Source organism: Chenopodium quinoa, unplaced genomic scaffold (assembly GCF_001683475.1).
Source record: "Chenopodium quinoa cultivar QQ74 unplaced genomic scaffold, ASM168347v1, whole genome shotgun sequence".
In the NCBI taxonomy this organism is placed as follows: Eukaryota; Viridiplantae; Streptophyta; class Magnoliopsida; order Caryophyllales; family Amaranthaceae; genus Chenopodium; species Chenopodium quinoa.
The window spans coordinates 4,587,152-4,598,028 of NW_018742309.1; the positions used below are offsets into that span (position 1 = coordinate 4,587,152).

The 10,877-nt window shown below is 32.3% G+C and overlaps 1 long non-coding RNA gene across 1 annotated transcript; it reads right to left on the bottom strand.

The window, feature by feature from the left end:
• Positions 1 to 3,475: 3,475 nt before the first annotated feature.
• Positions 3,476 to 8,689, bottom strand: LOC110688409. Its single transcript, XR_002504591.1, has 2 exons — positions 8,321 to 8,689; positions 3,476 to 3,851 (listed from the first exon to the last, which is right to left on the bottom strand). It is a non-coding gene; the product is annotated as an uncharacterized LOC110688409 (long non-coding RNA).
• Positions 8,690 to 10,877: the final 2,188 nt, after the last annotated feature.

The window sequence follows — 10,877 nt, forward strand, 5'->3', positions numbered from 1 at the left end:
CTTTTTTTTTTTTTTTTTTTCCTAATGGAAGGAGAAAGAAGAAGATTTAATTAAATAAAAAAAAAAAAAAATGGGAGTATGAGAGTAAGTAGAAAGATCTACATAGCTTTCAGGGCCTACCAAAGATGGGGAGGGGGGGCAAATGCGTTAAGGGTGTGTTTTTAAGATAAAGAAAACGACATTTCACAGGGTAGACAGGGTGGCCACAGCTTCTTATTATATCCTTCCTTAGCTTCGGTGGTCTCACTTTTTTGCCTTAATTACTTCTTTTTTTCTTTGGTTTTTTCTGATGTTTTTATTTTTAATGTTGTAAAAATATGGTTTAAGGTTTAATCAGATGATTTAGTATATAAACTTGAGCTTCTATCTATTAATTAAAATATGGATCTGCTTAATTAAATGCTTCTACCTCCATTCTAAGAGGGCGTTTGGTTGGGGGTTAAACAAAGGGAAAGAGAATGAATCCCTTTGTTGTCGTTTGTTAGTGACATTCTTTCATTCCCTTTCCACTTTTTTATTTTTGGCTTTACCCAAAATTAGTCCATCCCCATTCCCCACCCCCCTACCTTTACCATTCCTTTTCCCTAACCACCACCATACCCACATCCCACCAACCTCGCCGGACTGCAGTCACACCTCGCCGGATGATCGCCGGCTCTCCCCGACCTTCGCTCCACCTTCGCCGACTCTCCCCCGACCTCGCTCCACCTTCGCAGGCTCTCCCCTGACCTCGCTCCACCTTCGCCGGCTCTCCCCCGACCTCGATCCACCCTCCCCCGACCTCGCTGGTCGCCGCTGGAATCCAAACAACCAAATTCCAGAAAAAAAAAGTCAAAAAATACCCTAAATGGTGGTGTTGTGATGGTGGTTCTATGGAATCATTTCCTTTGTTTTTTTTAACAAACAACACCCTAAATTTCAAGGGTTTCATTCCATTCTCCTCCCATACCCTTTCCCCATTCCATTCCGATTCCACTTTACGAACCAAACGATCCCTAAAATAAGTGCATTACTCGATTATGTTTTAGGCAAGTGAATTAAAGAGATTTATTGTACATTTGGACCAAATTTAAAATTTTATAGAAGTGAAGAAATATTTTATTGGTAGATATAAGTAGTGCGAGTATATATTTATATATGTACGTATTGGGTTAGTGTGATGAGGGAGAAATAATATGGAGTAAAATAGCTAGAGAGAGATATCTAATACACTTATTTAGAAACTGAAGAAGTTATAATTTCACTCAATTTATATTTTATGATATGAACTTTTTAAATAAGAATATAATTTTATTAATATTATGTCAATTACTAGTATAAAAATTGATTAAAATATGCTCTAAGCTCTAACACACATTAAATAAAGTTCACCAAAAAAAAAAAAAAAAAAAAAAAAATTAAATAACACCCACACACACTCACACATGAAATAATATCAAACAATTAAATGAAGCAAAGTAAATTTGAGGTAAAATGTAATGTGTGTTATTGATAAAAAGAGAAGAAAAATAAAATTCAAAAACACACATAAAATATTATATTGAATTATTTATTTTATGATAAAACTAAATGAAATGTGTAGTTTTACATGCGTTTTAGTTATTTGACTTTGTGATATTACGTGACTCGAAAATCTAAAGGAGTAAAATCCAGATAGGTGGGTCATACACTCATGGGTGGGTAGTATATGTTCGAGTCTATCACATGATTTATGTGCCATTGTTTCAGTAATATACGGAGTACAAGTATTAAAATCTTTACTGTCATGCTTACAGAAAATAATAGAAATGGCTGGAAACCATAAAAAACTTTGAAAAAAATTGGATAGTAAATTTGTCTTTTTTAAGTTTTGATTAACTCTTAAACGCGTTGTTAGCCTGTAAATACAATACTAATAGGTTTATATAGGTCAAATAAGATAAACCATGTAATAGTAAAAATTGAGTTCCATTGGTTTATATGGGGTCACTGAACCCATTTGATCATAAAGTTTGGAATTATTTTAAAATAATGTTAAGATTATTGGAAATTTTCATAAAATTAGGTGTTTTGATACGTGCAATATGGCTAGTCTTTTGGAAAGAGGTTTTCCAATTGGTTATAATGTTCTATGCCTATTTGTATGGCATTTTATTATAACTGTTTCGGGGTTTTCTGATGTCCTGCGGGAGAGTTACAATTTCGAGACTGGAACCGGACGCCTGTACCTGCAAAATAACGGAGACTCCTGAGAGCTCCGCCTCCAACGGTCAAGTTAGTACCTGATTAAGGAGTAATTAATACGGAAATTAAAGTAATAAGATCTCTCTAGGTGAGAGTGTTTAATGTTGGTAATCTGCGTTGTTAGCGAGATTAGCCGGTTATTAGTGTTCCGTAATGTTTCTGTTCTTCTCTGTTCTTCAGGTGAGATTAATTGCTTGATGTTTGCTCGATTGCTTGATCCCTGGATTAATGAGGATTAATTAAGTATTTATAGTCTTGAGAAGCGTGCCACTCTCTAGGTTTAGGGTAAACCTAGGGCTGACCGGGCCTCTAGACAGGATTGGGCCTTGTTGGCCGGTTTTCCCATTTGGCATGGGTGGACACGTGGCGTGTCTCAATTGGTCCGTAGAGGACGTATCTGTGATTGACACGTGGCAGGCCCCTATTGGCCTACGTGAAGGACACGTGGCAGAACCTGGTTGGTCCACTTGTCAGACGGTGATTGGTGGATAAAAATCCCCTAATCAATAACTATTTGCACATATTGACATATATGGATGATAAATGTGTTGAATATCGTGTAACCATCTAATGTTCGATAATTTAGTAGAGTTAATTTTGATTTAGTGAAGTGGCAAAAATATAATGTCCTGGAAATGTAATTGGAGAAAGTAAAATATGTACGAGTAGCTTTGAATATAATTGTAGTAAACACAATTATGTATTTAAAAATAGTTAATCAATTTAGCTTTAATTGAGGTTATAATTTTTTTAAAATGTAATAGAAAAAAAATTTTAAAGAGCTTCTCAATTTTAAATGGGAGCAAAAATGCAAATAGACAATTTTAGGAGTATAAATGTCTCATCCTATTAATAAAAGTTCTATCAATTTTTTTAAAAGGTAGGAAAGTCAAGCATTTTACTATAGTAAAAAAAATTGTTGATTTTATTTTTTGGGTCCATCATATATATTATTTGTCCCAATAAGGCATTTTAAAACAAAAATGCACCCATTAGATTAAAGTTATGTAGAGTGTATCCAGTCTATCCACAATTAAGAATCGAATTTCATACATCGACCTTTTCTGCTGAAAAATAATACGCGGTACATGGTTATAAACTTATCAAATATATGCTAATTGCATGACAATATTATTAATAAGTTTCTAAGTTAACAACTGACACAGTCGGAATTAATGGAGGAAAAACAAACGCAATTCCTAATATGAACAAACAGATTTACAAGCAATAAATATGTAAAAACTCTGGAATCTACCATAAAAGAGTAAAACTCTCAAGAATATTATTAAAATGTCAAAATTGAAATTAAAGATGGCTAAAATGTTTAAATAGTTTAAACAAAGCTCTAATATGAAAATAAGCAATCCAGAAAATGTTTAAACGTTGTTTTCGGGCCTTAAACGAACTCGGATGACTCAAAAAGCCAATCACTCACAGCGCAGTGGACTTGGGCTCGTTGGGCCGTTTTCATTTCCAAAAATATATTTTATTAAGCAGTCTGACTCCGAGAGGCCAATTAATAGAATTCATGACAACTAAAAACTCAAAGCAAGCCTTTTGATGCTGAACTTCTTTATCGAACCGAGCAGCTAATCTCCCGACTTCACCAATAAACATATAATTTATACCTGTTACACATTATGTTATATAGCAAATAGTTGAGTGGATGGTCTACCTGAAATGTTGTCAAGCCCTCATAACCTTTATCATTAGCTTTTTATGCACGCAAGGGTGCGTTACACACTTACACATTAATTAAAAAAATCTTTACATCATTATTATAAAACAATATTATTTTTGACTGGTATTATAAAACAAATTTCAATATTATGATCTAATAAGTTAAGAATAAATATTGTCCAATGAGTTAAAAATTTTAAAATAACAATAGATATAAGTCAACCTACCAATTGTATGATAATTATAGCAAATAGATTATAATTCAATTAACACAAAGCGTATATGTAGTTCGTAGTATTTCCATTAATAAAATAACCAACAATAATGTTTGGATCAATTTGTTATTCAATAAATGTAATGACCATATCATAATAAAAGGATAAAAAGAATACGCAAGATAGTGTAAGTTCGTAATTGATAAGAAGAGAAGTTAAATATTTTAATACATCAAAGGATTGAAATAACTGATTAGGAAATTATTTATTTGAAAAGATTGATAAATGAAGAATACAATCTTGTTGTAATTAGGGAAATTTTGATTTAATTTATATAGGGATTGATTGGTTAAAATCACTAATTGAATTTTAAAAAAATTAAAATTATAGTGCATTTGATTTAGAAAGTTAGTTAATTATAATAGAAGACGACGGGTAGATTTTTTTTTTTTTTATTCAATATTGTAGTATAAGCCAAGAAGGGTACTAAGCTCTTTATTTTTGGGTGGACGTTACAACCTTTCTCTTGTTTTAAATAGTAAAGATATAGAAGTTTAATATAATAAAAAGATAAATTAAATAAGGTTAAAAAAGCGTAATTGTGTTTTACCTAGAATTTTACTTTTGGTATAAGAGTTTGTAAATAAGTCGTAGATTAAATTTTAAAATGCAGTAGAGTTGTATTTTTTCCCCTAATTTTATGTTCTTTTTCAGTGCAACAATTTAATTTTAAGTAATTGGCTTGATGATTTTTATCTAATAATAATTTGGTAAATTGATTTTTGTTATATATTCAACTATTAATTTACTTATTAATTGTACTTCATAAAGCATCATTTTGTTGGTAGATTAAACTTTATTGATGTTCAATTGTCAAATACTTTTCATTAAAATCAATCACAATTTCAAACAACATCTTTTATTACACACAAATTCTTATACGTGACTAGCCATATGGTGTGGCCACTTCACAATAAGGCAATTAATTAAGTAATAGGGGGTTACGGTGATGAGCAAATGGGATTACCTTGACGTATGTAGGCTACTTAAATGAAAAAAAGGGGTTATCTCTTACATAAGTGGAACCATTCTTTCAATTTTAAAACAAAAAAATAGGAGTTACTCGAAAGAGCAAATGAGGTTACTTATTTCTAAATTAGTTGATATTACTCATATAATGAATTAGAGTTACTTTAATGGACAAAATGAGGTTACTCTTATAAATAAATAGGGTTACTCACATATATAAATAAGGATTATTCTTATAAATCAATGTGGCCACACGTGTGGCTAGCCACATACAAGATTTACTCTTCATTACAACTTGAAAGTTGTCTCAATTATAACTTGATATAATTATGATACTGCAGACAACTAAAAAATGTCTCCCCAACCAAATTTGGTGATGAGTAAAACCTTTCATCGTCATTTGGTTCGAGTAGTGTAAATTGATTAGAAGGAGTTTGTGATTTTATTTAATACACTCGATTCATTTCATTTCCTAGCCTGCCTTTTTTTCCGTTTTAAGCCGAAATCTTTATTTAATCATTTCCTAAGCCCAATCCATCAAATCATTAATTCAAACACTAATCCGAGCTTAATACAAACTTTTAGAACTTCTAATACGCGTAAAATAGATGTATTGACGGATAAAAATCATCAAAATCTGCGAAGAGGATAAAAACGCATATTTTTTCGTAAATCTCAAGAATGGCGTGACACTCCTGTACCTAGCACGTCATGGTGCACATGACACGCCATATTTTCTAGCTCTTTTCTATATTTTTTTTTTTACCTTAATTCTATATATTTCTACTCTTTTAAGAGTTACGAGCAGAGTTGAACACCGTTTTCAACTCTCAAAATCTATTTTTTTCTATTTTCCTTAATCTTTTGTATACTAATCATTCATCATTCCTCATTCCTCATCCTAGTGTTCCTATTCATCAATACTACACTCGAACCTTTGGCGGCGGTCCACGGCATAAAAGGTTGACAAAACCCTAAGAGTTTCAATCTAAACTTGAATTTAATTTAATTTATTTTGATTTATATTTTTTATTGAAGTTTAGTAACATTCTATTCATGATGAAGTTGCAAAGTTTTGCAATCTTTGTAAGTAATCTGCGTAAGTAGACTTAATTATTCTTTTAGTTTAATTAATTCTACAATGTTGGTTCCTCGAGCATGGTGTTTAGGAATTGATTCTCAATTATTTGCTAGTATCATGTTTAGGGGTTACATTAATTTTATTATTAGTATTATGCCTAGGGTTGTATTAACACTACTTCAAAATAGGCCAAAGAGACCTATCCAAATTTACTAAAGAGACTTAGTCAAGCGGTCTATTTGGCACAAAGAATTCTTGACTAGAGGCAGTCTTTAGAATAAGAAAGCTGAGACTGCCTATTGAAGATTGACAATCTCTTTTTTGTGAAAATATGGGACCACCTATTAAAGATAGGCAATCTCTTTTTTGAGAAATTTGATACCGCTTACTAATTTTAATGGGTCTCTCGGGTCTCATTTAAAAAAAATAAAAAAAGCTTATTTAATTTGATTATTAAATATTATAATTACAATTCATGACGTTACACTTAAAATTAATTTTTTTACTTGCGTTGACTTTAATGTTTGACTAGCAAGGTTCACGTTAGAGAGAATATCATTTTATAAGGTCCATATAGTCCAATGATGGAAGAATAGTAACCAATTACAAAAGAGTGTTAATTAAAGCCCAATGAGGTGGCCTAAGAAACAAAGCAAAACCGTATTAAGCAGTTGGGAATGAGTAAATACAAATGGAGTTGGCACTAAGAGTTATAACCAACTCACGGTTATGAAAGATTAGGGAGTAAACTGCAACTCATTTGCCTATAAATAGAAGAAGAATCTCATAAGAAAGACATCAACAAATTAGCCAAGACAAAGCATTTAAATTTTTTTTTAATAAGCTTTCTTTACAGCTTTCTTAATTTTCCGTTGGCTTAGTAGCCAAGCGATAAGATTGTTTCTGTAGCATGTATTGAAGATCGATTATTAGTTCCAATTGTAGGAACAAGGAGGTAATCTTTCCTTCAACTTGTTCAATTGTAGTCCTGACATTATCTTTCAATTAATGGAAAACGATTGCATCTTTTGTCACATGTTTGTCCATTCGTTTCTTTAGCAATCCAACTTTTTAAAAACTTCTTCAAAGATAATTTCTTTACTGTTTTGTTATGTTATGTTAGTGAGGCTATCAAAGTTGAAATCAGTAACAATAAGGGTAGCCCCTTAAAACTTTTAAACAAGATAGACTATTCGACTTGTTGGTAAAGAATAATATTTTCCTTAACAAGTGTTTTGGCGACCACAATAGGAGAACACTAAACTAAACCCATTTTACTTAATGTATTTGGAAGTTATCCCATGTCTCCTAAGCATTCAACACATAGAGGAAATGATCAGGAAGATGTTAATTCATCTTAACTCAATCTTAAAACCATACTCGAGGACAGTGGCGAATTTAGGATTTTTGAGCTTGTGGGTCACCTTGAATTGAATTATGTGAAAGTACTAAAAAAAATTCGGGTCCAAAAATATTAAAAAAAAATATATATTACAACCAAATGGATTTATCCAACAAATAGGACAAAAAAAAATCCATACTACAATAAAATAGTCTTTAAAAATCCATCTTACAAGCCGAAAAGTACTACAAATATCATATTACAAACACATAGTGAAGAAACTAGCAATATTCTGCATTTTGTTCAGAGTACATTTTCGCTTCATTCTAAAAATCAATTAAGAAATAATAAAAAAATCCAGCAATTCAATTGAACACAATAATTATACAAATCATAGTATCATACAATAAAATCAAATAGCAATGCATTCATATATATTTCAGTTCATTTGAATACAAATATACAATCAAATATGAAATAGAAATTCATTAATAATTTCAATACAGTCACACAATCAAATAGCAATATATTCATAATTAAACTTGAAACAAATCAAGTTAAACAATAACCAACTAACCAAGACAACCAAAGTACCAAATACAAATATACATTTCAATTCAACATAACAAGGTCAACAACCAAATAGTAATTCAATTATTTCAATAGCATCAAGAAAAGATCAATTCAATTATTCAGATTATAAATAATTAAAATAACAAATTAAATAGTTAATAATTTAGAGTTTAATACCTTGCTTAGTCGGTTCATTAAATCACTGTTTCTGTGTTTCACTTGGTTCGTTGTTGACTTGTCGTCATCTCGTCGGTCACCATGCCGGTGCCGTAGGTGGTCGGCGCAGTGCAGCTGTGGATTGTGGTAGACGTTAGGCCGTAGACCAGACTTTAAGTGTTTAGGAATTGGTTGAAGACTTGAAGGAATGAAGGCCTTGAAGCGGTGGCCTGGTAAGCGGACAAGGCAGTTCTGCTAGCAGCTGGTCGCCGGACGACCAGAGCTTTCCCTGAGTGAAAAAGATGTCAGATATGACTATGTGAGAGAGGGAGTTAGGGTTTATGGTTTCAGACTTTCAGTGGGTTTGGTTAAATGGTTTCATGGTGTAGACACCTGATTGTATCTCTCCAAAAATCAAATTCAGTGATGAGTACCTTTCACGTCTTTGATTAATGAGTTCGGTAAAGAGTTGAAGAGTCTTGTGAATTTCTCTTTAGCCTTGACCATACCCATAACCTTACCTAAAATGTTTTAAGCCAAAATCATTCATTTCGTGTCTTTGAACCCAAAATCATTCATTTCGTGTCCAATTCATAAAAACGTCCATACCAAATTATTTTGGTTTGTAATCCTGGTCCAAATATTTTTTAGTTGGATGGGTCTTGAAAAGAGCTTTCCAACGATATATTATAAGCCCAAATCCGATTTAAAACGAATACGTTATGGCAAAAATACTAAACCAAGCCCAAACCGGACCGAGATCCTCCGTACCAACGACCCAATGATCATGTGAGGGTCCAAATACCTTATTCCCAACCCTAAACCAATTATCATTCATTAGGAGTTTCTAGAATCATCTATAAGGTTCTAATTTATCCTTTCCAAAAAGATAAAGATCAAAGAGTTTGATATTGGATAAAACTCCACTTTTTTTGATAATCCTAACCCCGTTCAAAATGGAAGATGTACGAATATTTTATTAACCAAATATATTGGAAATCAAACTCCGTACGGCTTCTTATCTTTAGAAAATCATCGTAGAACGACAGAACCATCGAGCCACGATAGTTCCATCACGTCGCGATGGATCCTGTCGCACCGCGATACTCCTATCATGCTGCAATGAAAGCTGTTCTATTCCGATTCGAATTCTGATCTTTTCTGGTCACTACGACTCTCTCTTTTCTTTATAAATAGAGGTTGTTTTGCACCGTTATAGATCATCAATAATCATCACAATCATCATAATCATCTCATCTCTCTCTTGATCCCCATGTTCTTAGCCTTAGTCTAAACACATCCTTGATACTCTCCCAAATTATCCACAATACCTCCTTCGCGAGACTTGAACACTCCTAGCCATCCTCGACATTGCCTTCGACCTCGACATGAAAGATAGATAATTCTGAGGGTTTGGTCCCAAATCTATATTTCAGTTCATATTTGATTTATTACTTTATTAATTTAACTTTCTTGAAGTTTACTAACATGTGAATTGTTTTAATAGCAAGAAGGTTAAGGCATCAAAGTGAGTAATTTGATCACCCTTATTATATTATTTGATTTTGGAGTAGGAATCATGTTTACAATATTATTTTAATTCCTGGTATCATGTTTAGGATGTTGATTATGATTTCTAGTATTATGTTTAGGATAATGCTTTGATTTGATTATTAGTGACATGTTAGGATTTGTTATTAATCCGTTTAGTATCATGCCTAGAATCTTACTATTAATGATATTTTGATGATGTTATTATGATGATGATTGTTGTATTATTCATATGTTGCTTGATTCTTTATAATTTATTATTATTGTTTGATCACGCCCCTTTATGCAGGTTTAAAGAGAATTTGTACTTGAAATCACACCTAATTAGATAATTAATAATTTAATTTAGGCTTAATATGATTTTAATTCAAGTGATCACCAATAATAGATTTGATTGTGCATTAATAATCAACCAACGTAGATTAAACAGGTTTAGGATTAATTTGATGTATGTATGTTGATCGAAAAGCGCATATGAATATCGTAAGAATTAAGTAGAGGCCTATTTAGGGCGGGTTCCATCTCTTTTAGCTTGGATTCGTACCATCATCGATCCCCGAACATCCAGTCATGGTTTCAGACCACTTTGGAGTTAGCGATCTCCGTGATCGTGAACGGGGGTGTGACCTTCACACCCATGAACGGTTTACAAGTTCCTATAACTTGTTGGAGACTCTTTTATCTCTAGTTTCTTTTCCTTGGAACGCCGCCATGCCTAAAATCATGAACCACAGTAGGGCTTAAAGATGAGAGTTGAAAAAAATCCTTAGACACGGGTTTGTCGTCTTTTCTTTTCTTTATTTATTTATTTTTTTTAAAAAAAATCAAACTTCATTTTTTTATTTTTTTTTTCTTATCCACGTGCACCACTGTGCACATAAATAGCTCTACCAATGGTTTGGTTAAAACCCACAATGTAGTCACTAATAACCCGTTATTTGCTAATTTGGTGTTAATGGGGTGTTAATTACTTGCGCTTAAGTGGTTTCATTGTTAATTCTTGTATATGGCCACTGCTAGAACTATT